General features: G+C 41.4%; 1 long non-coding RNA gene across 3 annotated transcripts in view; it reads left to right on the top strand.

Annotated features, from left to right (window-relative positions):
* Nucleotides 1–25,849, top strand: part of LOC116074933 — a 43,483-nt gene that overhangs the window by 15,628 nt on the left and 2,006 nt on the right. For all 3 annotated transcript variants that reach the window (XR_004112350.1, XR_004112349.1, XR_004112351.1), the window contains exon 5: nt 23,120–23,197. This is a non-coding gene — a long non-coding RNA (uncharacterized LOC116074933). The remainder of the gene's footprint in view (nt 1–23,119; nt 23,198–25,849) is intronic.

Genomic DNA, 25,849 nt, shown 5'->3' with positions numbered 1-25,849 from the left:
TTAGGTGAGGGTAAGAAGTTGATTCATTAGCTGTGATAATTTGGAAAAGCATTCATCTCAGAGAAAGAGTAACTTATAAAGACCATTTCTTCAAATTTGATACAAGAGTTACAAATGTCAAGCAAAGCATTTGGTCTCACTTTGGAGGTAACTTTATTCTTGCAATCAGTTGCTGTTTTAAGAAAGAATAATAGAAAGATTTCTTGTGAGACTCATATGAGTAATGTTTACCAAGGCAGCTTGATCAATATGATATTGTCCTTGGACCCAAGGAAAGCCTGTGTCCCCTTCTATGAATCTAGTTGTTGGCTGCATGTAATGTGTGTCTTCTGAACTTTGAAAATGTGATTTTTATATAGGAGATAAAGAAATGGAAGGATAGAAGGAAGTTTGTATACCTTGGTACTATTATCCATTAACTAAGTAATCAAATCTAGAATTTTCCTACTTCTAAAATTCTTACCAGTAAAGAAACAACCATTTTCTTTTGTTTTATTTATCAATATTTAAGTCACTTTGGGTTCGACCTTATGCTATAAGTGCTCCAACTTCTATATCTGTCAATGATACCTATACCTCACATAATTTTAATTTTCCTTAATGTACTGCTGTTGTATGAAAATGTTTAAAATAAAACAATACTCGTATTTATTATTAGTGAGAAAAACTATAACTCCTTTTTTCCCAACTCAAGGTATCTGTGATGGTTTGAGTGAGAATATTCCCCATAGGCTTATGTGTTTGAACGTATGGTGGAGGCCATAGACCCTCTAGAGGATCTATACACCAGAGAGTCTCTAGGATGTGCCTCTCTTTTTTGTTTTATTATTATTTTTTTACATACAACTCCACTTTCTCTCTCCTTTCTTCTCCCACTCCCTCCCTCCACCTCCCCTCTGCCCCTCCCAATCTATTCCTCTTCTTTCTATTCAGAAAAGGGTGGGCCTCCCATGTATACCAATAAAACTTGGCATCTCATGTTGCAGTAAGACTAGGCATGTAAAGGCTGGATAAGGCAGCCCAGTATGAGGAAAAGGGTCCCAAAAGTTGGCAAAAGAGTCCAAGACAGCCCCTGTTCCCACTGTTAGGAATCTCACAAGAACAACATGCTACACAACTGTAGCATGTGCAGAGGGCCTAGGTCAGTTCCACGCAAGCTCTCTGGTTGTTGGTTCAGTGTCTGTGAGCCCTGTGAGCCCAGGTTAGTTGATTCTGTGGCACCCTCCCTTTTTGTGAGGATGTAAATGTGATTGGCCACTTGCCACCCTCGTTGTCATGCTACCCATGCATGGCCTCATACCTTCTCTACCATAAATGGGTTCCTTCTCCTATGGAACTATAAGCTGATATAAATCCTTTCTTCCTTAAGTTGCTCTTTGTCAAGGTGTTTGCATTAGTTACTTTTCTATTGCTGTGCTAAAACATACAAACACACAGCCAAAAAAGTTATGGAAAAAAGTCCTTAATTTGGAGATTATGGTTCCAGAGAGTTAAGAATCCCCAAATTCAAGGAAGCAGAGAGTGGGGTAGGGGTATGCAGGGAAGAAGAAGAGGAAGGGACGGAGAGAGAGGGAAGGGAAGGGGAGAGGGGGAGGGGGACGGGGAGTGATAGGAAGAGGGGGAGGGGAAGGGAGAGGTAGAGAGGCTGGGAATGGTGGGAGGCTTTTAAACCTCCCAGCTGTTCCCATCGATCCATTTTTTTCCAGCACAAGCACACCTCCTTAGCCTCCCAAATAGCATAGCAAATGAGAACAGGCGTTCAGATACCTCAGAATACAGGGAACATTCCATTCAAACTATCACATTGTGTTATCACAACAGAAATGGAACGAACGGAGCATTCAAATAATTTCCGTTGACAGATATGCTAACCAAACAATGAAAAGAGAAATGGATAGCAGTGTGTTAGCCAGAGTGTGTGCAGTAGTGGTTAGTTTCACCGAGTGTACACTAGTGGTTAGTTAGCCAGAGTGTGCAGTAGTGGTTAGCTACACAAGTGTTCAGTAGTGGTTAGTTCTGTCAAAGGCAACAGTGGTAACTGAACAAAAGATTCAGATACAATTTGGGTAGGGGTTCATTCAGGGGAAGATTCTGAAACAGCTGAACACGCCAAACTTTGTTAAGAATGATCTTGAGATTGACACATTATGGACAAGGAGAAAGAGAAGCAAGCTGAGTCGAGTGGTCTCAGTGATGTCCTTACCAGCACTATCGGTAGTTCTAGAATTGAGACTGCTTCTGAAAGAGAAGACAGGCAGTAGAACTCTGCAAGCTCATCTTGCCGGTCCTAGGGATGTGGCAACTCCTCCATCAATGTAGTTGTCTTCAACCTAGGGTAATTTACAGAGAAGACCACCCACAAAGAGGATCAGTGGCTTACTCCTCCCCATACTGAGCCATAGTTTCTCCATAGCTAAGGGACACAGAGCCATTCACCTCAGAGTCTTAATAGAAACTGCACGGTTTGGGAGAGTCCTGAGGTCAGGCAGCTGATTTGTACACAAGTATTCAGTGTCAGAATCACACTGCTCCTACTTTAAGGTTGTTTTTTTTTGACATCCTGATCAAAGAAGGCAAGACTGAGCTTGGGAATGCATGGGAACAGAAGCACAGACAGGGCTGGCTCACCTGCCTTAGGGGTTCATCCAAACAAGTGAAATAAACCTGTTCCACATCTTATTTTCAGTCTGGGTAGTGTGGTGTTGAGTGAATCCATGAGCGGCCTTTTGCCTAAGAGAGTTACTACAGAGTGCTTCACTAGAGGGGTTGGGAATTACAAGTCTTTAAATGAAGGGACTGTGCGATAACTACAATGGGTTTTCAAGGGTTGCTATTGTAAAATTTACCAACTGAATACTGATTACGTGCAGTGGTTTTGTATATGGACTGACCTAACCACAAAGCCATAAAATATACCTTTCAGTTTTAAGGTAATTAAATTTTGTTAAAATTGTTTAGCTGTCCCTAAATCATTATTCACTCACACATGTACACATGTTGGTGGTGCTTGAAGTAGAGTGAAGTTTCTCTGCACTCTGCATATAGAACACTGCTTAGGCTGTAGTGCTGTGAGCAGCCACTGCAGTACTTACTGTGAGCATAGTCACTATAGTACTATCAGCACAGTCATAGCCAGGCAGTGGTGGTGCACGCCTTTAACCCCAGCACTTGGGAGACAGAGGCAGGCAGATTTCTGAGTTCGAAGCCAGCCTGGTTTACAGAGTGAGTTCCAGGACAGCCAGGGCGGCATGAGACCTTTGGAGACCTGCCATTCTTTCGTATTGTTTTGCTTGTGCCCTTTGTGAGCTAGTGTTTTACTATAGCCAAATCTGGCCTTGAACTCCTCAGTGCTGGAATTCCTTGTGCATACCACTATACCCTGATATTCGGTAGGATTTAAAAACAAGACTTACTTATTTATATTTTATGTATTTGGGTGTTTTGCCTGAATGTATGTGCGTATACCACATATATGCCTGGTGCCCACAGAGACCAGAAGAAAGCATTGACTGCCCTGGAACTGGAGTTATGACTGTATGAGCCTCTAGCTGGGTGCTGGGAACTGATCCTGGGTTCTCTAAAAAGAGTAAACAATGCTCTTAATTGCACACCCATTCATTTCTCTGGCTTTCTATAGGATTCCTAAACATCATTAGTTTCAGTACCACAAATCCAAAATCTTTATATGACATTATTTTTGTGTGTGTTGGTGTGTGGAGGTACATTTGTGTGTGTGTGTGTGTGTGTGTGTGTAGACCAGGGGTCAGCATTGCATATTTTTCTCCATCACTTTTCTAACTTATTTTTGAGCAAGGTCTTTTGGCATACCAAATGCTCAGTATTTGAGCCCCCAGAATTGCTTGTCTCACACTCCCCCAATTAGATTATAGGAGACATTTTCATCATGGATCTTATGTGGGTGTTGAACATTTGAACTTAGCCTCTCATGCTTATATGACAATCACTTTGCCCATTGAGTCTTCTCCTTATCCTTAAGTTAAAACATGTTGATGTTCAACTTTGTAAGGCTGCTGTGAGAAACTGGGGAGCACAGATCAAATGGGAACTACCAAAGGAAGAGGGAAGGCCAACCCAAGAATATGAGGACCAGAGGCCAGACATTGGAGAAGATAAAGAGTGAAGGCTAGAAAGAATTTTCATAACAGTGCATGCCCAGTGAATCTCCTCTCACTTTCACACCGTGTAGTCAATCCCTTTGGAAGCCATCTCTAGCTTGCCTGGACTGCAGTGCTTATGAGCTGTGACCTAAAAGGAAAGATGTGTAAAAGCCAAATCAAGTGGCATAAAGAAACCCCCATCCTGGTCCCATGTTTGTCTGGTGAACTGTTCCCATACCGTGTGTGCACAAACAGCTCTTCTTGGGTGGTGGCTTAATATCTATACCTTCCATTGCAATTACACAGAATGGAGCCGCAACGCAGCAAATCTTCGTAATGCCAATCCCATCTTTCCACCTCATTGACAGCTCAGGAAATGCATCTGGAATTCATAGTAGCCCCATAGCCTATGGCAAGAGAAATCCATGCTGCTAAAATTTTATTTTAGAATTCAAGCTGGTTTTTCCCCCGTTTAGGACGCTCTGATTTTTAAGCTTTTGCTGCCTGCCACACTGTATCAAAATAACCAGCCAATATTGTTCAACTGTCAGGGGCCTCAGCTGCCTCTGAATTTTATCAGTGCAAATAAATACTGGAAAATGTTAAAAAAAAATCCCAATAGATCTGAGCTAACATTAATAGAATTAAGAGCCAAGCTGGGAGGTAGGAGGTGTATAAACTTTGATTTGAACTCCCCCCTTCCTTTGCTGTTTTTTTTTTTTTTAAGAAGGTTGAATAGACATTCAGACTGATTTAATATTTAGGCTGACAGAGATACTAGGCTGGGTCCCAAATTTGTGCAATGTTGAGAGAGAGGGAGAAATAGAGAGAGAGAGAGAGAGAGATTTTTAAATCCTAAAAAAGAGAGAGATTTCCAAATTAATGGCATTGCCCAAATGCCTTGGCTCCCTGCACCCCACCAGGAAGGTTTATTATTTTCTGGTAAAATGTTGCTCGGATGGGGAGTGGTAGTCAGCGATGCGTCAGAGCTGCTCTTTGAACACATTAAAAAGCCGAATGCACAACAAAGAACAGATGTTCCAGCATGCCTTATTTATGCACCCATCAGCAATCTTCCAGTGACCACGAAGCAAAGCCTTTCCCTCCTCCTCCCCAGGTTATTTTCTGATAAATTCACCCTCTTTATTAATTTATTTTTTTGGCCTCAGCTAAACCCCTGGTTAATTACCACTGTATGTGTATGTGTGTATGTGTGTGTGTGTGTGTGTGTGTGTGTGTGTATGTACACAAGTGTACGTGTGTGTGCGTGTGTGCGTGTGTGTGCGTGTGCATGTGTGCGTGTGTGTGTGAGTGATTTGAAAGTCTGCCTCCATGAAAGCAGAATTCTATTGAACTGTGGAACAGGTGTGGATTCTGCAATTATATCACATTTCAGAGAGAGAGACACTGAGGGTAATAATGGCGGTAAATTTTTCACAGTCGAATGCAGCGCCATAGAGACCGGCAACAATGAAGGAGAAGAGGTATTAGTATTAGGGGTGATTATTTTGAGTTTATGAGATCATCTGATTGAATGTGGCCAGAAGGCACTGCGAGCATGTTGTGTGAGGCTCACCAGCTGTAAGGCGAACTTGTTTTACTGGCACTTGTCTGAAACATCCCACTCGCCCCCTCTCTCTGCTTACAATTGGAATAGAAACAGTGATTAGGAAATGGGATATAATGCAGATTAAATGTTATGATGACCAAGGTCCCGTTGGGTTATTAAAACCCATTTGCTGCCTCTAGTTTTAAAGGCATAGCTCCTTTATTTAACCTCTGGTTGCAGATCTCTTAGCTTGAAAGGTGGGAGGTGAAGGATTGACGACGAGGAGGGTGAGGTGGAGGGAAAAAGAACAAAATCAGAATAGAAGCGAGATTTCCTCTTCTATACAACGAAGCTGTATTCACAATGAGTGAATCTAATCTGTGACCTCTATTCAAGCTTCAGAAAGCCATAATGCACAAATACAAAAAATACTCACCCCCACACAAATTAATTTAATAAACCCCAAACAAATAGTGCAACCAATTTTCACAATGATATCTGGCCAGTCTGGTGACTTGTAGACCTAAGAGTCATTTCCTCAGTGTATTTTATTTATCTTGCATGAAGTAGGAAATATTTGGAACCTGACTCACTAGTATAAAATCAGCCCTTGGGAGAGGTCCAGCTGTAAGCCGGACAGCTCAGCTCAGTGCTGTGTGGACTGGCTGCTGGCTGCAGCTGTTGTCTATGAACTGAAGGAGAGCAACAAAGGAGAATAGGAGACCCACAATGAAGTCACAGGCACTCAGGACACACACTGGTTATGTCAGCTCTGAAGAAATACGTGAGAGTAGCTGGGTAAGGCCAAGTCTCCCCCTCCCACAGCACACACAGGCCTCGGAGCTTCGAATGACAGTGTCTATTCTTTGTCAAGCTGCCATGGTTTTGGGTGGCTCATGGTGCCTACCACATCACATGATTCAGAGTCATAAGCAGCATGGGACCAAGGTGGAATTCATGTTCAGGTGCCAAAATGAGCTCTTCTGGTGAAATGTGTGAAGTAATAAATTACTGCTCTGTGGTCCACAATGCTACTGCACACTGAGAAATCTGTTAGCAGGTCAGCAAGTCTCTGGGTGGCTTAACAAGATGCCAGGCTGGAGTTAAAACAAAACAACAACAACAAAACCTAAACCCAAAACAATAACGACAACAAAACAGTAAATTGGGAGAGCTAAGCAGTGAGTCCCGTCCAAAGCTTTTCAAGCACCAATGCATCAGTTACACCACCAAATTCTATCAAACATTGTTAAATTTTCCCTCAGTTAGGCAAAGTGGTTCCTATTTCATTAACTACCTGAAACTCAGCCCTAAACTCAGGTAAACCGTGTTCTCCTTTATCAAGCTCTCTGTGGAAATAGAGTTGGTTTTCCAACCATGAACAGGACAAGCGTTCTGTAATCTAAATGGAAGCTAATAATTGAGGATTCATGTTCCAACATGGGAGTGGGCCCTGAAGAGCTCCAAGTATTCCAAGGTCACTCTTCATACAGAGCATTCCCATTGCCTGTGCTTAGAAGCAGGCATGGAATGATGACACATGAATGATACATTCCAGAGGAAAGTGGACCTGAATGTTGAGGTTTCTCCATAGATTGTTTCTAGATTGGAGACAGTAGCCTAATAGGTCTCTAAGTTCCCCCTTGGAAGACCCCACTGAGGGTTTGTCTCTATGAAGTCCCTTCCTGAAGTGTAAGCTTAAAGGTTCTTTGGACAGTCAGTTGTGTTGGGTGATGTTTTGCTGGGGCAAATACATGAAGGAACATTTGGTTAAAGTGGACACAGGTGTGAAAAGCTAAGGCAGACACGTGAAGGAACATTTCACTGAAGTAGACACAGAAGAGAGGATGTTCTGCTAAAGCAAGCACATGAAAGAACACCTGATGAAGGATTCTTTGCTAATGACACACATGAATTGGTCCACCTTACAATGCGTATTTGTCGGGACTGTGCGAACTCAGACCTATTGGATGCATGTGCTGGGGCAAGACCCATGTTGAGACCAGGCACATGGAGGACACATGATGTTTGGAGAAGACTCCATGGAGTGACACAGACAGAGCCTGACTTGTTGGTACAGCTGACTGTGCAACTCTTATAGGTCTCAAGTCTTTACTGATCTTTGCTTCCCTGAGGTGGCACAGCTGAGAACTTCTCCTGGAGTTCCTATTTGGTCCCTCCCGCTGAATTGAGCCAAAGCTGAGGTCTAGCTGCCTCTCCTAGGTTGTGTCACCACTGTTGCTAACCCAACTTTATTGAACTGGATTGCTGTCGAAGTGTTTGTGAGTGGATCAAGCTGTCGCTGCTGCTGCCTGCTAACCTGTGAACTGAACTGCTGATTTCCAGACAGCACAGGTGGGGATTGCTCCAAAGAACCTTTCTAAACAGGCCCACTTCCCCCACCCCGAATCCTACCTTTTGTAGGTGGTGGGCTACAAGGGTACTTAAAATGTTTAAGAACCATTATTAAAAATAGGATTTGAAAAAATTAAAGTTCCACCTCCCTGACCTGAGAAGTCCTGGTGGTCACTCTGTTGTCCCAAGCTGTGCTAAGGGTAGAGACCCTGCCTAGTCTCTTTCCCTCTGTAACTGGCAGAGGAGCAAAGGCTACCAAGGACATATGGCTGCCTTTTCCTTCATGAACCTTCACTCATTTTAATAGCCATATACATCTAAGGCCTCCAGTTAGAAAGAGTTTTTAAACAGCTCAGGTCTCCCCATCCAACTACAGCTCATTCTGGATCCTGGCCAACCACCCGCCATGTTGAGTGTTAGTTTACATGGAAGTCTCTGGATATGCTTCTTTTTAATTACATCTATCTATCTATCTATCTATCTATCTATCTATCTATCTATCATCTATCTATCTATCTATCTATCTATCTATCTATCTATCTATCTATCTATCCTGTATGTGTGTGTGCTTACACACACACACAGAGGTCCATCTGTTCTCATGCATGTGTGCCATGGCATGTGTGTGAAGGTCACAGGACAGCTTGTGAAAGTCAACTCTCTTACTATTTGGGGTGGTGATGAAACTCAGATCAGAGGCTTAGTAGCAGTGCCTTTACCAGCTGAGCCATCTTATGGTCTGAATATAGTTTCTTTTGTTTTGCAAATAGCCTTGTACAAAAAATACACACAAAATGAGATGCAGACAAGTCCTCCCTGTGCTGGCTCTGAGTGTCTCTCTCAGCTGAAGCCATGGGAGAGAAATGGCAGTATTACTTATCATTATTGACACAGTGACGACTCCTCTGCAGATGTTACAATGTCAATGTTTTGTGGCTAATTTGCATCACAGTTTAACATGCACTGATACACCTTGCCATTTAGTAATCGAGTGAACACTGACAGGAGGCCTGAAAGCCCTGTGTGGCAGAGAAACGAGGAGCTGTTGCCTGTAAGCTGTAATGAAGAAGTCACCCTGTAGCACCTTAATGGAGGGCTTAGCATCATGAGACGAGTGATCCAAGCAGTGTGTGCATCCCAGCCTCGAAGTCTTATTTCAGGGCTCTGATAACTGGTGTGGCGACACTCCAAGAATGGAATTAGCTTGGAGTGATACTCATTGCTGATAAAGAAATGAAAGTACAGTAGGATGAGAGATTTTATAAACAAAAGTTAACCTTCTCAGCCTTTCAAAATACCAAAGACATAATGACAAACTGGCAAAGCATGATTCCAATGGCAATTTAATGCAAAGGAAATGACCGTTACAGCTAGATTTCTCTCAAATGGGTCAAATTGGAATTTCTGCATGTCATCCTCCATACTGTTTCCTTCCCCTCAAGAATGGAGAAAGCCAGGCTGCAGCATGTTTAACAACAGGTCAAATCACCAACTGAGTGTAAGATACCAAGAACAGGGTGAGGCTGGTGTGACGGTTGCTCATGGCCTGAGTTCAGTTCACAGTAACCACACCCAGCAGCTCACAACCCTCTGGGACTCCAGCTCCTGGGAACCCAGTGCCAGTGCTGCCCTCCATGGACATTGATTTCACACAAACCAGTCACTTCCCCAATTCCCTGCCACCAGAAACGTACATAGACACTAGACAGAATTAAAAATATAAAATAAAATCTTTAAAAGCGAATGGCATGCCATTAGACATTGATCCCAAATCCTTAAAATGTAGGATACACACACTGCTTGGATCACTCACAATGCTAAGATCTCCATTAAGATGCCCTGGGCTGACTTCTTCATTTCCAGACTTAATGGGTAAGAGCTTCTCCTGTCTTCTGCCTCACAGGCCCTCAGGTCTTAAAAATTATCAGAATACTGAGTACAGAAACTTGACTATTTCATTTGTAAAAACTGAGACAAAATCAACAAAAGAAGCCATTAAGATATTTGGTCAAGCCGGGCAGTAGTGGCGCACGCCTTTAACCCCAGCCCTTGGGGGCAGATTTCTGAATTCGAGGCCAGCCTGGTCTACAGAGTGAGTTCCAGGACAGCCAGGGCTGCACAGAGAAACTCTGTCTTGGAAAGAAAAAAAAAAGAGACATTTGGTCAAAAGGTATATAAATAAATGCAAATGTCTCCTTTGGTTTGGAGTGTTTAAGGTGTCATGCTGGTGACATCCCGGCAGATTGCTGAGCATTTGCGCTACTCGCACTGATGGCTATCACTCCAGACCTTGTTTTCAAAACTTGGCAGCATTGTTGCTAAGGAGCAATTTTTCTTTTAAAATATATGTTGAAGGGGAAAATGGAGACTTTCTATATTAATGACATGATAATGACATTATGAAAATAAAATGATGATGGCATATCTACTGTGGGAATAATATGCCCACAGGCTAACAAAAGCAGCTTACCCATTTAACTTGGGAGGATGTTCTATAACTGGGTTGGAAATGAGCAAGTCACCTTGTTAGGAAATAAAACAATGCAATATTTTCTTTTATGCACATGAAGTGGGAACATGATAATTACTCACCTACCCTGCACCTAAAGACTGATGGCAATATATCTACAATAAAAAAATACCATTTCCAGTCCCTTCATGATACTCATTTGGCGAGTCATCCCAAAAGCCTTCTTAAGAAGAAAATAGAGTTTGTATTCTATATCTGTCATGAATCTGCTGAAGTTTGGAACAGCTACCTGGTTCCTGAGTTTGCTTCCCCCTAGAACAGTCAAAGCCAGTTACCTTAGTAAAGTGTAGCAAGGACAGGTGTGAGTTAAAGCACTTTGGGCTTGTAGAGATAAAAGGGTTTCCCTTCATGGAATGCCATTATTATTACTATTATCACCATCGTCGTTATTTATGAGCCTAGCACATGTATTGTGAAAACGTGTTATTCACATAACTGCGGTGCCCTCACCATGTCATTTGCAAAATCACCATGTACCTCTCACAGAAATGTCACTGAAATGTCATTTTTACAATAGCTGCATTATGAATCTGCTATAACTTGAATTGCTTTACAATGAAAATGCAATTTCTTAGCAATTAAAATTATTCCACCCACCCCAGTCAAATAATAGAAAATCGACTCCCTGTCCAATGTTACCTATACTGCTCTGCAGAATACTGAAAACTGAACAAAGCATGAGTCTCCAGAGGTCAGGGATGTTTCCATCCTAGCCATGCCAGAGGGTACCCTCTAGCACCTGTAGTACTTGCAAAGCCTGATTGCAACCCCTGTTCATGTGTTGTCAAATCCTTAGAAGACTAGAGGCTACCTCCTTTCAAGTCCTTCCTAAGCTCATCCAAGACCCAACACCACATCTAAGGAACTTTTGGGACTGCAGAGATATTTACAGCAATTACAACACTTGAGCAAATTACATAAAAAACCAATGTCAGTTTAATCTGTGAAGAAACTATTGATATAATAGTTATTACCATTAGGCTTAGCGAGGTCCTCTTCTCCTAATAATGAAAGACCTTTCCCCAAATACTAATACATGGCTACCTGACCAACAGTCATATCATCAATAAGGATGTTTAAGGCCTAACACAAATCATGCTCCCAAGGGAGCACATGATCAAGCAAGATCATGTCTGTAGAGTTTAAAGACTCATTCACTTGTTCTCACGTGGAATTATATGTGGAAACTTAGTATGGAAGATCAATGTAAGGCAATGAAGTTTGTTTGAGATGAGAGTATGGACCTAGATCTGTGAAAATAAAAACCAGAAGGAGTTGCCATGGTATAAGCATCAACGTAATCACTCAAGAAAATGGATACAGGCAGCGTGCTATCTGGCCTCTCCCTCCTCCCCATACTTGATTTAAGTAGATTTGGTTTGCACATCTCTTCAGACTAGGGCAGGTGACATGCATGTGTGAGCCAAAAAGTCAAGGTTGAGATTCAGAAATCCAGAGAATCTAGAAACACTGAGAAGCCTTCAGGAACGGAATATGCTGTAAGTTCTCTTCCTTGGAAGCCCATTGAACTCTTACTAAAACCAGTGGACTATCTGCTCTCATGTCCAAGAAAGAATCTTCAGAGGCAAGCAGGCGAACAGAAAAAAGTAAGCAGCTCACCAAGCCTTACACAAAAGGGGAGAAGGGGAGCTAGCTCAGCATTTAAAAGTCCTCCCTGCTCCTGCAGAGAACCAGCGTTCACTTCCAGCACCCACGTTAGGGGGACTCACATCTGCAGGGTATGACATCCTCTTCTGAAATCGGAAGAGACCCACACAAGTGGCATGCACATACACATTCATAAACACAAACACACTGAGATAGCTAATCTTCATTGTCAACTTTGACCACATCTAGAATCAACTGAAATCCAAGCAGCTGAGCACTGTGAGGCTCTTCTTTTTTTTTTTTTTTTTTCTTCGAGACAGGGTTTCTCTGTGTAGCCCTGGCTGTTCTGGAACTCACTCTGTAGACCAGGCTGGCCTCGAACTCAGAAATCCACCTGCCTCTGCCTCCCAAGTGCTGGGATTAAAGGCGTGTGCCACCACTGCCCGGCTGTGAGGGACTTTCTTGATTGTACCATCTAGGGTGGGAAGAACTATCCTAAATGTGGGCCATAGCTTCTATGGCAGCCTAAAAAAAATGACATAAAAGAAAACATTTGTTCTTTGCATATATATGTGGTCTGCAACCTTCCTAATGCTTTTACTCTTTAATACAGTTCTTCATGCTGTAGTGACCCCGACCATAAAATTATTTTGTTCCTATTTTATAATTGTAATTTTCCTACTGTTATTAATTGTAATATAAATATCTAATATGACAGATATCTGATATATGACCCCTGTGGGGGTGGTGACCCACATATTGAGAACTGCTGATGTATGTATATATGTATGTATGTATGTATGTATATAATCTGTATTCATGTACTATATATATGTGTATATCTATCTCTATCTATCTATCTATCTATCTATCTAAAATTCATTCCATTAATTTTGTTTCTTTAGAGGACCAAAATACACATTCATACATACATACAAGTAGAAATAAAAATAAAATCTTTGAAACCCTTACACATATTTAAGGATGAATGGAAAAGAAAAAATTATTGAGGAAATAAAGCTAACAAAATAAGCAAAATAAGAAAAGAATTAAAAATAATATGCTGACTATCTTTGGAGAAAACCCAGAAGATACTGTAAGTATGAAAAGCAATTCTAAAACCAAAGAATTCATATCAAAATTAAAGTATAGGCAATGGACTGAATAGTAGAATCAACACAAGGACCATGAGAGTGAATGAAATAATTAGAAGGAAGAAAGAAAGAAACAATACTTCAACTAAGATGTTTCACTGGACACCAAGAAGAACAGATTGTGATGAAAATGTGGAGTACTGCTAGGCAGTGGTGGCGCATGCCTTTAATCCCAGCACTTGGGAGGCAGAGGCAGGTGGGTTTCTGAGTTTGAGGCCAACCTGGTCTACAGAGTGAGTTCCAGGACAGCCAGGGCTACACAGAGAAACCCTGTCTCAAAAAACAAAAACAAAAAAGAAAAACAAAAAACAAAACAAAAAACAAAAACAAAAACAAACAAAAAAAGAAAATGTGGAATACCTAAAGACAACAAAACAATGCAGAGACCTCACTTCAGTGAGGAATGTTGACTATGTCAAAGTCATAGGAGCAAGTGAAAGGGCGTTACCAGAGGCTGTAGGTCAGGTGAAGGGGGTTACCCGAGGCTGTAGGTCAGGTGAAGGGGGTTACCAGAGGCTGTAGGTCAGGTGAGCTGGGAGAGGGGAACATTGAGTAGACAAGGAAATGCCATGCAACATGGCAAACCTAGTTGATAAGAACATTATTGTTATTCAAATATTACTAAAAGAGGATTCTTGGGGCTGGAGTTGGTGAGACTGTATTTTCCTTATAGGCATGAGGTCACACATTCAGTCCATAGCACTATAGAAAAATAATAGAATGGATTCTGAATATTCTCTCTACAAAGATATGATATGTGAGGTGATGGGTTTTAACCTGACCATACATTCCTAAGTGTACACATGTATCAAAATAGCACATTGTAACTCAAGTATGTACAAAAATATTAAATTCTGGACCTGTTGGCATATAGCTGTAATCCTATCTCTTGGGAGGTAGAGGCAGTAGGGGGTTCAAGGCTAGCCTGGGATTTATGAGCACACGTCCCAACAGACAAAGTTATTAGCAGGGGCTTTTAGAGATTTAAAAATGGAAATATAGATTCTCAGTGGAAAAAAACACACACCAGCAGAATCTATAAGATGAATGTTTTGAGGAAGAACCAGTCTACACATAAAGATAGCACTCAATAGAAAGACAAAGTGAAACCTAACCGTTCACAGATCACCTCATTCCTTACAGTAGGGTCCCAAGCGGTAGCTCAGTGCTACAGTGATTCCTGGGAAGATACCTGGGCTCTGTTGCCAACACTGAAAAAAATCCTACATATTCTAGTAAAGAGAAAACAATGAGCCAAGTGTCAGATACAGAAAAGGAATCACAACAACTTATATCAAAAGTAATTAATTCTTGGGAAACAGAAGTTCAAACTCTCAACCTAGGAGTGATAATGATACTTTAGCCTGGTCTTACATTTCCCCTGTTCCTTCCTCTAACTTTTAAGTCAGCTGTTCACAAACTCAGACTGTCTTTTTCTTGGGTGCCTGCAGGAAGCTCTACCAGTATGCAAGAACCCCAGCATGCCTTACCACAGCGAAGTGAGCCTTACCACAGGGAAGTGAGCCTTACCACAGGGAAGTGAGCCTTACCACAGGGAAGTGAGCCTTACCACAGGGAAGTGAGCCTTACTACAGGGAAGTGAGCCTTACCACAGGGAAGTGAGCCTTACCCCAGGGAAGTGAGCCTTACCACAGGGAAGTGAGCCTTACCACAGGGAAGTGAGCCTTACCCCAGCATGCCTTACCACAGGGAAGTGAGCCTTACTACAGGGAAGTGAGCCTTACCACAGGGAAGTGAGCCTTACCACAGGGAAGTGAGCCTTACCACAGCACGCCTTACATGAGTAAGCCTTACCCCAGTGCCTTACCACAGGGAAGTGAGCCTTACCACAGGGAAGTGAGCAGCCTCTTTGTGGAGCTGTTTGCTAGGACCAGCTAGAGAGGTCACATGAAGATAGATGTCAGACGGTATGAGTGACACCTCTGGTCTTGATGTCCAGATGTCTTGGGTGAGGGATCTTTGGTAACGCCATATGGTCACAACAAAAACACTCAGAAAGAGATGGGCAGTAGTTAACGTTTCTATTGCCAGGAAGAGACACCATGGCCAAGGCAACTCTTATAAAGAAAACATTTAATTGGGACTAGCTTCCAGTTCAGGTTTAGTCCATTATTGTCATGGTAGGAAGCATGGCAGCATGAAGGCAGACATAATGCAGGAGAGGTAGCTAAGAGTTTAACATCTGGATTAGCAGGCAGCAAGAAGCTGAAACAATGGGCCTGGCTTGTTCATCTCAAAGTCGGGCCCCCAGTAACATACTTCCTCCAACACAGCCATACTTCTTAATAGTGCCACTCTCTAGGAGCCTACGGGGGGGCATTTTCATTCAAACTATCACAAATTGGATATAAGTTATACACTCAGGAGGCAGAGGTAGGCAGATCTCTGAGTTCTTTGCTAGACTAGTCCGTACAGGGAGTTTCAGGGGTACATAGAGTGAGCCCAAGTAAAACAAAAGGAAACCAAAACAAAGCAAACACATACAAACAAGAAACCCTGAGAGAAACTTGACTGATGGTGTTTGTATCTAGATTTTGAGATTTTTAATTCAATACAGTTTACTTATTTCCTTTTTGAGACAAGATATCTTATATTCAGACTGTCCCCAAACATGCTGGGTATCAGAAGATGACATTGAACTTCTGATCATCTTGGCTCCACCCCCCTCATGCTGAGATTACAGATGTGTGTCACCGTGTACAGTTTGTGAAATTCTAAGGAGTAAATCCAGAACATCAAGTATCCTAGGCAAGTCTTCTACCAACTGAGCCTATCCCAAGCCCCCAAACTTATAACTGTTTCTGAAAATCCTAGAAATTAAAATATTTAAATTCAATACAAAATTAAAGAAATATAGAATAAAAACTTCTAATTCATAATGGAAAGAAAACAAAAAGAAATATTTATGATTTAGGAACAAGTCTATAAATGTACAAAGGAAGGCTTATCAACACCTAAGTGCCTCTTAGGCTAAAGTAAATAGAAAACCCATTTCTGTGCTGACAGACACCAACAAGACCAAGTTTTATTTAAAAAGTCAAAGATAAATTGTAGGAATATGGGTGTCTCATGGAAATACTTCCAAGGAGAAAACACGTGACAGTATTAATATTAGGAAGAATGCAATTTAATGGCAAAGGTATTAGAGATGATGTATTATGTTGATATAAGGTTATAATGGACTAAAAATAAATGGTGCATCTTTATGTTTATGACAGGAAAACTGTATCACAAATTTCAGAAATCTCTAAAAGTTAGACCACAGACACTGGAGGCAACAGAGCAGTCCTGTGCCTTAGTAGAAGGGAGAATGGAGTCCGAGGAAAGCTTTCTAACATGCAGTGCCTCTGTGTGTATGTGGAAATGCGGTCAAAATAATCTTGTTTATTCTGTTATTGCACAATTAAAGCAAGTCAAACTTTATTAAGTTAAAATATATTAAGTGGACTTTTGGGCAGCAGTTTTGGAGTTGAAACAGTTCATCTTGAAGGGAGGTTTATTAATACTCAGGGAGAAAGCAGCTCACAAGTTTTAGGAAGACCCTGAAACTTAGCAAATACATAAAGCCTCTTTCACCTGGAGATTCTCTAAGCAGTAAGGACTGCCAAGGACAGGGTACTCTCTGGCATGTCAAGTTGCCTGTAAGTCATATAGAAGGCTCCAAGGTTCCAGCTTTCCTACGTTGTCATCCAGCTGCAACAGGCTTTTGATGATGCAGCTGCCTTCGAATCACCCAAACTCAATTTTAACTTTTGGTGGCACTGTAACTTTGCTCTGTCATTGGTTCCCTAAATGGGAAAGTAGACATTTGCTCATATCTTCCCTGGACAGTGCTATATAATATGGATAAATAGGGACACCTGGGACATTGCAACAACTTGTGATCTGAGATTATCCAGAGAGTATGAAGGGGGCATGAGGGAAGAACAAAAGGTTTTTATTTTCTCAACTCTTCCCCCTCATACCACTCCTTAAACCTTTGTTAGAAGCCCAAAGTCCCTGGATATGTGAAAGAGAATTTATTATAGTTTGGATTTGGAGTATTCCTCAAAAAGACTTATACTCTTGAAAGCTCTCAGTGACTAGATCATAGAAACCCTTCCTTCAGCAATGAGCTAACCTCTTGATGGACTGGAAGGCTTGATTGGAAGGTGCTAGAAAGTAGAATGGAGAGACGGGCTGGAGCTAACAAGCTATTAGGGATGTCCTCTGGATATAGAAATGCTATCCCTGCTCCTTTCTCTGCCTATGTGCATGTCTTTCTGCTTCCTATGGTGAGCAATGTTTGATCTGCCATATATTCTCGCTATAGTGACATTCTGCCATGCCACAGACCCACAGCAACAGTGCAGGCTGGTCATAGACTGAGAATCCCTGGAACTCTGAGCCAACATAAATATTTCTCTGTTGAATTCTTTTTTTTCAAGTGTTTGTCACAAAGACGACTATCATATCTCCATAAAAAACACTGTTCTTTTAATTTTTTAATTCTTAAAATACATTATGAATTTTTGAGAATTTCATACAATGTACTTTGGTTATACTATCCTCTTACTCCTCCCCCTAACCTCGCCCTACCCCACCTCACTCCAACTTTGCTCTTCTTTTTTTTTTAATAACCCTTCAAGTTTAATTTGTGCCATATATACATTGCTAGGTATGGGGCCATCCACTAGAGTATAGTTGACCTACCAGAAGCCACACACTTACAACACCACACCCCTCCCTAGCTCCTACCACCAAAGCTATCAACTACCTGTAACTCTTTAGTTAGGAGTAGGGTCTTATGAAGCCCTTCCCAGATCTTGTGAGATTTCTCATTGGCTTGATCTTCTGCAGGTCTCCTGCAGGTATCCCATGGTGGAAGATATTGAGTACAATGTTTCTGTCGAGTCTAGAAGACACCTCAGGCCTCCTTGATTTCTGTCTCTTAAATCCTTCTGCTCTCTGTTCTGTCTCACCCTTTGAGTTGGGTGGGAAGGGAAAACACTCTCTTAAGAGCATGAAACTTAAAAGAACACCTAGATTGCTGGAAGAAAAGATCTCTCTCTCTCTTTCTCTCTCTCTTTCTCTCTTTCTCTTTCATCTTTAAAAGTCATTTACAGTATATAAGAATAAAAACACACAGGTGGTTTTTTGTTTTTTGTTTGTTCATTTATTTATTTGATTGCTTTTTTTTGCTTTAATGATCTAATTAAAGGCTCTCATTCTCTATGACAGTGAAGGTTTTGTTTTGTTTTTTTGTTTGGAATTATTAGGTTTTTCAGGAAAGATTGCAGTAAAATGTAGTAAAGGAAGCCCAACTCAAACATCCTCCTTTAAAATTAGGTCAGATCCCAGATCCGTGTGGTAACAGCAGAACGGGCTCGGGGGTGGGGGGTGGGTGTGGGCGTGGGAGGGTGGAAGCCACTGTAGTTAAAGACCTTAAAAACTGCACTAAAATCCGAATGTTTGCAGATGTAAGAGAACAGTGTTTTAACATTCCCATTGAAGCAAAAATAGCTGATCCCAAATCAATAGCACAGGGCAATCCAACAACTGAGATTTTGGAGAACGGAAAGGCAGAGACAGAGAGAACCGTGTAAGCTCCAGAGTCTTTATAAGGGAGCTTCTGGGTATTTAGGGATGGCAATCTGGTGGGAAGGGGAGGCCAAGAGACTTAGCGCAAAGCTGTGTTTGCAGAACAAGCACCCGGTTTTTAATTGGATTTCTGTTTATTTTTAGAGGCAGAGAGGGTGGGTTTGACAGCAAGGTGTGAGATCGGGATGGAAGGATAAGGTGGTCACTGCTTCCCACTGGAAACTGGCCCTGCAAGTGAGATGCAAAGTGGAATAAGATATCATTACATAAACGCATTGGTTATATTTTTTATATATGGTCTAATATATATAAGGAAGAGAACAAAATGAATTACAAGTTACCATATATGCCTAAGTATAAGGCACTGTCTCTCAAACTTACAGTCAAATGAAAATAAAGTCTATTTTGACAAAAGATCCCATCATTAGTGTGCGTTGAACAAACATGTCCAGTGTTTGGGCAGGCACCATACATTACAGATCTAAACCCAAGGAAAGGAGTTATTGCAATAGAGAGGAATTTTCCTAGGAACTTGTCTTAGTTAGGATTTCCATTGCTGAGAAGAGACACATGACCAAGGTAACTCTTATAAGGGATAACATTTATTTGGGTCTGGCTTACAGGTTCAGGTTCAGTCCATTATCATCAAGGTGGGAAGCCTGGCAGCAGGCAGGCAGATGTGGTACTGGAGAGGAGCCAAGAGTTCTACGTCTGCATCCACAGGCAGTCAGAAGTCTGTCTTCCAGGCAGCTAGGAGGAAGATTTCCAACTCACCCCCACAGTGACACACTTCTTCCAACAAGGGCACACCTACATATGCCATTCTCTGGGCCAAGCATATTCAAACCACCACAGAAGTGTACTGATCCTCAGAGGCCAAGTTCTCCAGGCAGAGAATGACTTCTGTACAGTCACAATAGAGAACGTCACTTCAAGCTCAGTGTCCCAGAAGCTGAACTAGCTGCTAATCTTGGTTTTGGATTTCTGAAAATAGAAAAAGATAAACGTCTCCCCAGAGAAATGTCAGTTCTAGGAATACATTTAGATGTGTTGAGGCCATTTTGATCAGTTCAACCTAAAAATTTTATTTTAAAGTTCTTCTAGATTAGCAGTGTCCCCGGGTACCCAGTGTGAGCAAGCAAAATGGCTTCATAAAAAATATTTTAACCCAGATGTGGGAAATGCTCATACTTTCAACGACATACAATTGCTTCCCGCAGAAGACAGAACTCGCAGGAAAATCTTAAGAGAGAAAAAAAATGATACAATTGGGAACCAAAAGACAATAGAATTTAAAAACTGTACACACAATGTAAAGTAAGCATATTTTATATGTTAGGAGTGATTGTTGTTCATTTTTGCTGTTGGAGCTGGGGTCTCTTGTTGCTCTGGCTATAGTGAGACTTGTTGTGTAGCCCAGGCTTGCCTAAAACTTTAGATCTTGCTGTCTCTGCCTCTGCCTCCTTAGTGCTGGGTTTATGTAACAATACACTCAGCTCTTTGTTTAAAGAAAAATTTAATGGTAAAGAAAGCATGACAAATTAATAACATTTTTGCAATAGAAATTCCTAACATTAAAAATACAATGATCAAAATTAGAAACTAGATTTCCTGTTGTGCTACAGGTTAGCACTGGATTGCTGAGCTCTCAGTTGGTAGGACTGCTCTGCATAAAGTAGAGGCACTGTGGAGGACAGAAACGTGGCACTGATAGGCCTGACTGCAGGGAGTCCTACCAGCTGCCAGTACTGAAAACAGGGAGCTCTTGTGCTAAAAAATAGTGGTCAAGAATTTTCTAGAATGGTGAAAGACAGCAAAGTGAGATTTGGAAATGTGTAGATTTTCAGGAGAATAAGTGCAAAAACTTTTTCACTTCGACTCACCTATGCTAAGGGCACAGAACACAAATGATAAAGAGGTGTTAATAAGAGCAGCCAGCAGGATCCCACAGAAGCACCACAGTTAGAACAAGAGACCTCCCAGCAATGACAAGAGAATCCAGAGACAGAGAAAGGATCTCCAAATCCAAAACTGAATGGCAAGCTCGGTTATCCTTCAAAACCATTTTTCAATGAGTGTGAATGTCCATGCATGTGTGCCTGCATATGTGTGTACATGTGTGTGAGCACACGTGCGCATGCATGTCCGTGTGTGTTGTGCATGTAGAAGCCAGAGACTACCTCCAGGGTTTCTTCTCAGGACACCAACCATCTCTTCTTGACCCAAGACATTTCACTGCTCTAGACTGCACTGATTTGACTACACTGTCTGGCCAGTGAGCCTTGGGATTCACTGGCCTTCACTTCCCCAGGACTGGGATTCCAAAGCATGGAGCAACATAAGGACCCTTTTACACTTGAGACAGGAATGAAACTATGGTCCTCATGCTTTAAAGTAAGCAATTCACTGACTGAGATATCCCTCCAGTCTCAGCAACACCCCTTTTAAAAGTCATTATCAGACATTAAAAACATATAAAACTTGCACAATGTGCTTTCCTAATTATAACTCAGACCTTTATAGGCTATAGAACGTTAACATCATCCTAGAACATTCTGATTCACCCCTTCCATCCAAATCTCCATCAGAGCTCCAGAGCAGCCCCATTCTGGTGGTTTTTCTTCCATAAACTATTTCCATCAGTTCTAGACCAGAAACCTACCTCTTAGGTTCTCGTTTACTATAGAAGGCTTCCTTCCACACAGTATTTTTGAGGTTCATTCACATTGTGGTGTTGATAACATGTTAATTCCTTATTATTTGCAGAGTATAAAATAGTGCACTCTTATGTAAATATGCTAGCCTCAATCTTACTAGAGCTGTTTGCAGTCTGGGACATTTTCAGGGAGAGAGGGAGGGAGGAAAAAAGGAAGGAAGAAAGGAAGAAAGAAAGAAGAAAGGAGGAAGGAAGGAGGAAAAGGAAGGAAGAAAGGAAGTAAGGAGGAAGGAAGGAAACAATTATTCAGATCAAACCTTTTCTCATGAAGTCTTCCCACGAAATGTTCACTTGCCCCGGATCAAAGACGTAAATGTGGAATACAGAACAGAAATGAAGCCAATGCCCTCACATTACTCTACACTGGTCAGAAGGGAATCTGTGAGCTGAGAGGATATGGAAAATGAGCTCTCTTCTGCATAGAGAGATGACCCGTGCCAGCTGATGGGGCCACGAAGTCACAGAACTGGGATAACACTGGCTCTCTCTCTAGCCTTCAGATGGAATGTGTTGATAGTCAGCTGACATTTCGATTTAATTTCTAGAAAGATACCACCTGCAGAAACCTAGTAAAATACTGATTCTCACACATCAGCCCAAAATGGTTCCCTTCTCCAGTACAGTTAAATTTTAGGATTTACACCCTTCATTGACTTTTTCCAGAAGAAAAATGATAGTCTATTCTTAAGAATGCATTCTTTCCCAGATAATTTGTATTTGAAAGAGAAAGTTCAAAAAATTCATTTTTTCTTTATGGGTTCAAACATGGAATACCTAGAGTATTCAGAACCAACTAGTTAAAAGCTGTTAACTCCTCACCTGGACTCATAAGGCAAGAACCATGCATTACACCAACAAGGAAATGGTTAAGAAATAACATTTGAGATGAACTTGGAACCACAGAAATATTATTAAACCTATACAGTAAGGGGAAAAAAAGTTAAAGGAGAATCCTTTCCTGTTTTCATTTAAAAATGGTGCCCTGGGCTGGTAAGATGACTCAGGGCTTAAGAGCCTTTGCAGAAGACCCAAGTTCAGTTCTCAGCACTCACACTGAGGGTCTCACAACTGCCAGCAACTCCGGCTCCACGGGGTCTGATGCCGTCTTCTGCCCAAGAACGCCAACTCCGGCTCCGAGGGGTCTGATGCCCTCTTCTGCCCAAGAACGCCATTGTATTTGCATACACACTGCCCGCATACAATTAAAAGTTCTTTTAAAAAATCTTTAAAATAGTGGGTTCTACTCTGCCATATTGATAACCAAGTTATGTATTTATATTTATTGTCTTTTTTCTCTATGTAAATCAGCACTAATTGTCATAGTCGTTTTCTAATTTAGCTTTTTAATTTTTTTATTTTTGAGATTATCATATAATTAAATTATATCTCCCTTACCTCTTATTCCTCCCCCCCCCCGTACACCCCTACTTTCTCTGTTTCAAATCTACGGTAGCCTTTCTTATTGCTACTGTTATATTTTTACCTTAGATATGTGCCAATGGAAGAAGAGCTTTTCATGGAGGTCTAGCTCTAACAGCTCTCCAGCCATCCGCTAAGGAGTGCCAGGTAACTGTAAATCATCATCCTTGCCTGCGTCTGAGCCAGAGGCCTTCCTCTCATGCTCTTCCCATGGCCAGCACCAAGGATACTTAAATCCCTGAATGTCTGCCTTCTTGCAGCTGACAGGGAGGAAGCCATTTTGGAAGGCACTAAGAGGACACATGCAGTCTGTAGCAAACCCAGTTCCCATCGGAGCAGCAGCTTCAGATTCTTTATGAAAAGATTTTTCCTATAGTTTTAAATTATTTTTGCAAGTTTTTCTTTCCTTTTCTCCCTTTCTCTTTCTAGTTTCATAGAATTGTTTCTTTCTTCTTAAATCAAATTTCCAGAAGAGACTTCTAGGACATTGTTTTTTTTTTTTTTTTTTTACATCTTCTTTCATTTATTGAAAAAATTTTAGAAAATGGCAGTTAATAAAGGGCACAAACAAATCAACAGGAACATATGAGTGTAAAACAGAGAATATAAAACTAAAAATGCCACTGGCTTCTTTAATTGGTTAAGAGGACAAAATGTAACAGGCAGGTCTATTTTAAACAAATTAAGTACCTTACTGACAAGGATGTCCGCATCTTCCTTAGCACAGTCCACAGGAGCTCTCTCTCTGCTGTGATGGAAGGCAGCTTACTGACGGCCTCATTTTGCCCAAGGTGGCCACCTGTCTCTTGTATCCACCAGGCACTTGAAGTGTGTCTAACTAAGATGAATAGAAAGTTTTAAATAGTCATCCATGACTCATCACCACCACGGTGACTGTGACAGGCCTGTCATGACCACCATGAGCAGCACAGTGCAAATACTTGATGCCCTATAGCAATTCTAGCCTCCTTCCCACTATGCCTTCTTGATGCTTTGCTTAATGGAGAAATATTATTTATATTAAAGTTTGTGTCTCAAAGGTGGAAATTAATGATTTTTCTATTATCACCCCACTTTACTTCCTCTGACATTGATTCTTTACCTACAGTTAATATCCTGCCAGAAAAGCACAGATACTTTACACACCACACCACACCACACACACACACACGCACACACGCACACACACACACACACACACACACGGTGAAAAGAAAGGGGAGCCAGTGATCAGAACACAGAGGAAGATCCGTGGGCAGCAGCCTGTGTGCTAGCAGGGCCTGTAATCTGAATCAAAGATGGCCTTGGCACACCAGCCAAGATAATCTTCACCCTGCCAGTCTACCAAATGTGGCCACCTTCCTGTCCTGAGCCCACCCAGAACTCAGGTGTCAATCAAATAGGTCTGCATTATGTATGAGAAATCAAAGACAAAGAAGGTTAGAAAGCCAAAGGCCAGCCCCAGCGCCCCAGCGCCCCAGCGCCCCAGCACCCCAGCTTCTCCTCCTGCACATGCTGAATAGTCACGTCCCTCAGTTGTATTCACACTTAGCTATTCATCTATATGACCAAGACAGTCCAACATATTCTTTCTATTAGCAAAGATGAACAACTAAACCCAGTGTGAACTGTCGGGCAAACTGTACTAAAAACAAAAGATGAGAGTCTTAAGCAAGAAGTGATGGGTGCTGCTCACATCCTGTGTCATTATCTTCCATGTTAGCATGCTCTAAGCTAAGAATTGAGCTCAGGGTCTAAAGGTACAAAAATCATTCATTTGAACAAGATGTGAGAATTTTCCTAGGTGCCAACTTCAATGCTGGGAAATAACCTCCATTCCCCGGTAGATTGTTCAGGCACTATATGTTTCAGGGCTTGTTTTCTCTCCAGCAGTCAATATATAAATTTGATATCAAGGAAGAATGTTAGAGTACAGAGACTAAAAACAAATATCTAGGGCTAGAAAGGTAGCCCAGATGTTAAGACATACTGCTCTTGCCAAGGACCTGAGTTCAGCTCCCAGCCTCCATATCAAGAGGGTTTAGGTCTACCTATAACTTCAGCTCCTGGGTGATCTGATGCCTCTGGCCTCCAGGGACACCTGCACTCATATGCATACACCTCATACACACACATACATACACACGTGTAATTAAAAAAAGAAGAAAACACAGCTTTAAACAAATAGCCAACAAACAGGCTTAAGAATATGTTTAGGCACTCAGTTAACTTGGAACTTGTCCTTTGTCCATTGATATATGCCTTGTCACTTTTATTAAGTTTACAGCACATAGCTGACATAGGCATCAAATTATTAGCAAAGTGTTAATGCCATGGAGTATATACCACACACAGAGACTGGAACTCTAAAACCATATGTGAGTATGGCTCAGGCTCTGCATAACCAGGTCACTTTTAAGGGTGAATGAAAGCCATATCCCTTGAGTCTAAGTCACACTGACCTTAATGAGTTCCTAAGCCACGATGGTTTCTGATTGTTCATTGTGTCTATCTGAATTGATTAGCTATGGTATTTTTTTTACTGGAAGCATTTTCTGAAGAGACCACAATGATTCTGCTCTTTATCTAAATCACAAGAACTTTTAGTTAATGTGTTTTATGTTGCAAAGAGATAGTTTAAAGCCTTCTATTATTGTCTTAGATAACCAATATTAAACTTTGACAAAGTACATGACTTGATGTTTGGCCCGACATAAATACTATTCTATACTTACAATTTCTTCTTCTTCTTCTTCTTCTTCTTCTTCTTCTTCTTCTTCTTCTTCTTCTTCTTCTTCT

The sequence above is a fragment of the Mastomys coucha genome, unplaced genomic scaffold, assembly GCF_008632895.1.
Source record: "Mastomys coucha isolate ucsf_1 unplaced genomic scaffold, UCSF_Mcou_1 pScaffold3, whole genome shotgun sequence".
In the NCBI taxonomy this organism is placed as follows: domain Eukaryota; kingdom Metazoa; phylum Chordata; class Mammalia; order Rodentia; family Muridae; genus Mastomys; species Mastomys coucha.
The sequence above is the reverse complement of the archived record's forward strand: the minus strand, read 5'-3'. Positions and strand labels throughout refer to the sequence as shown.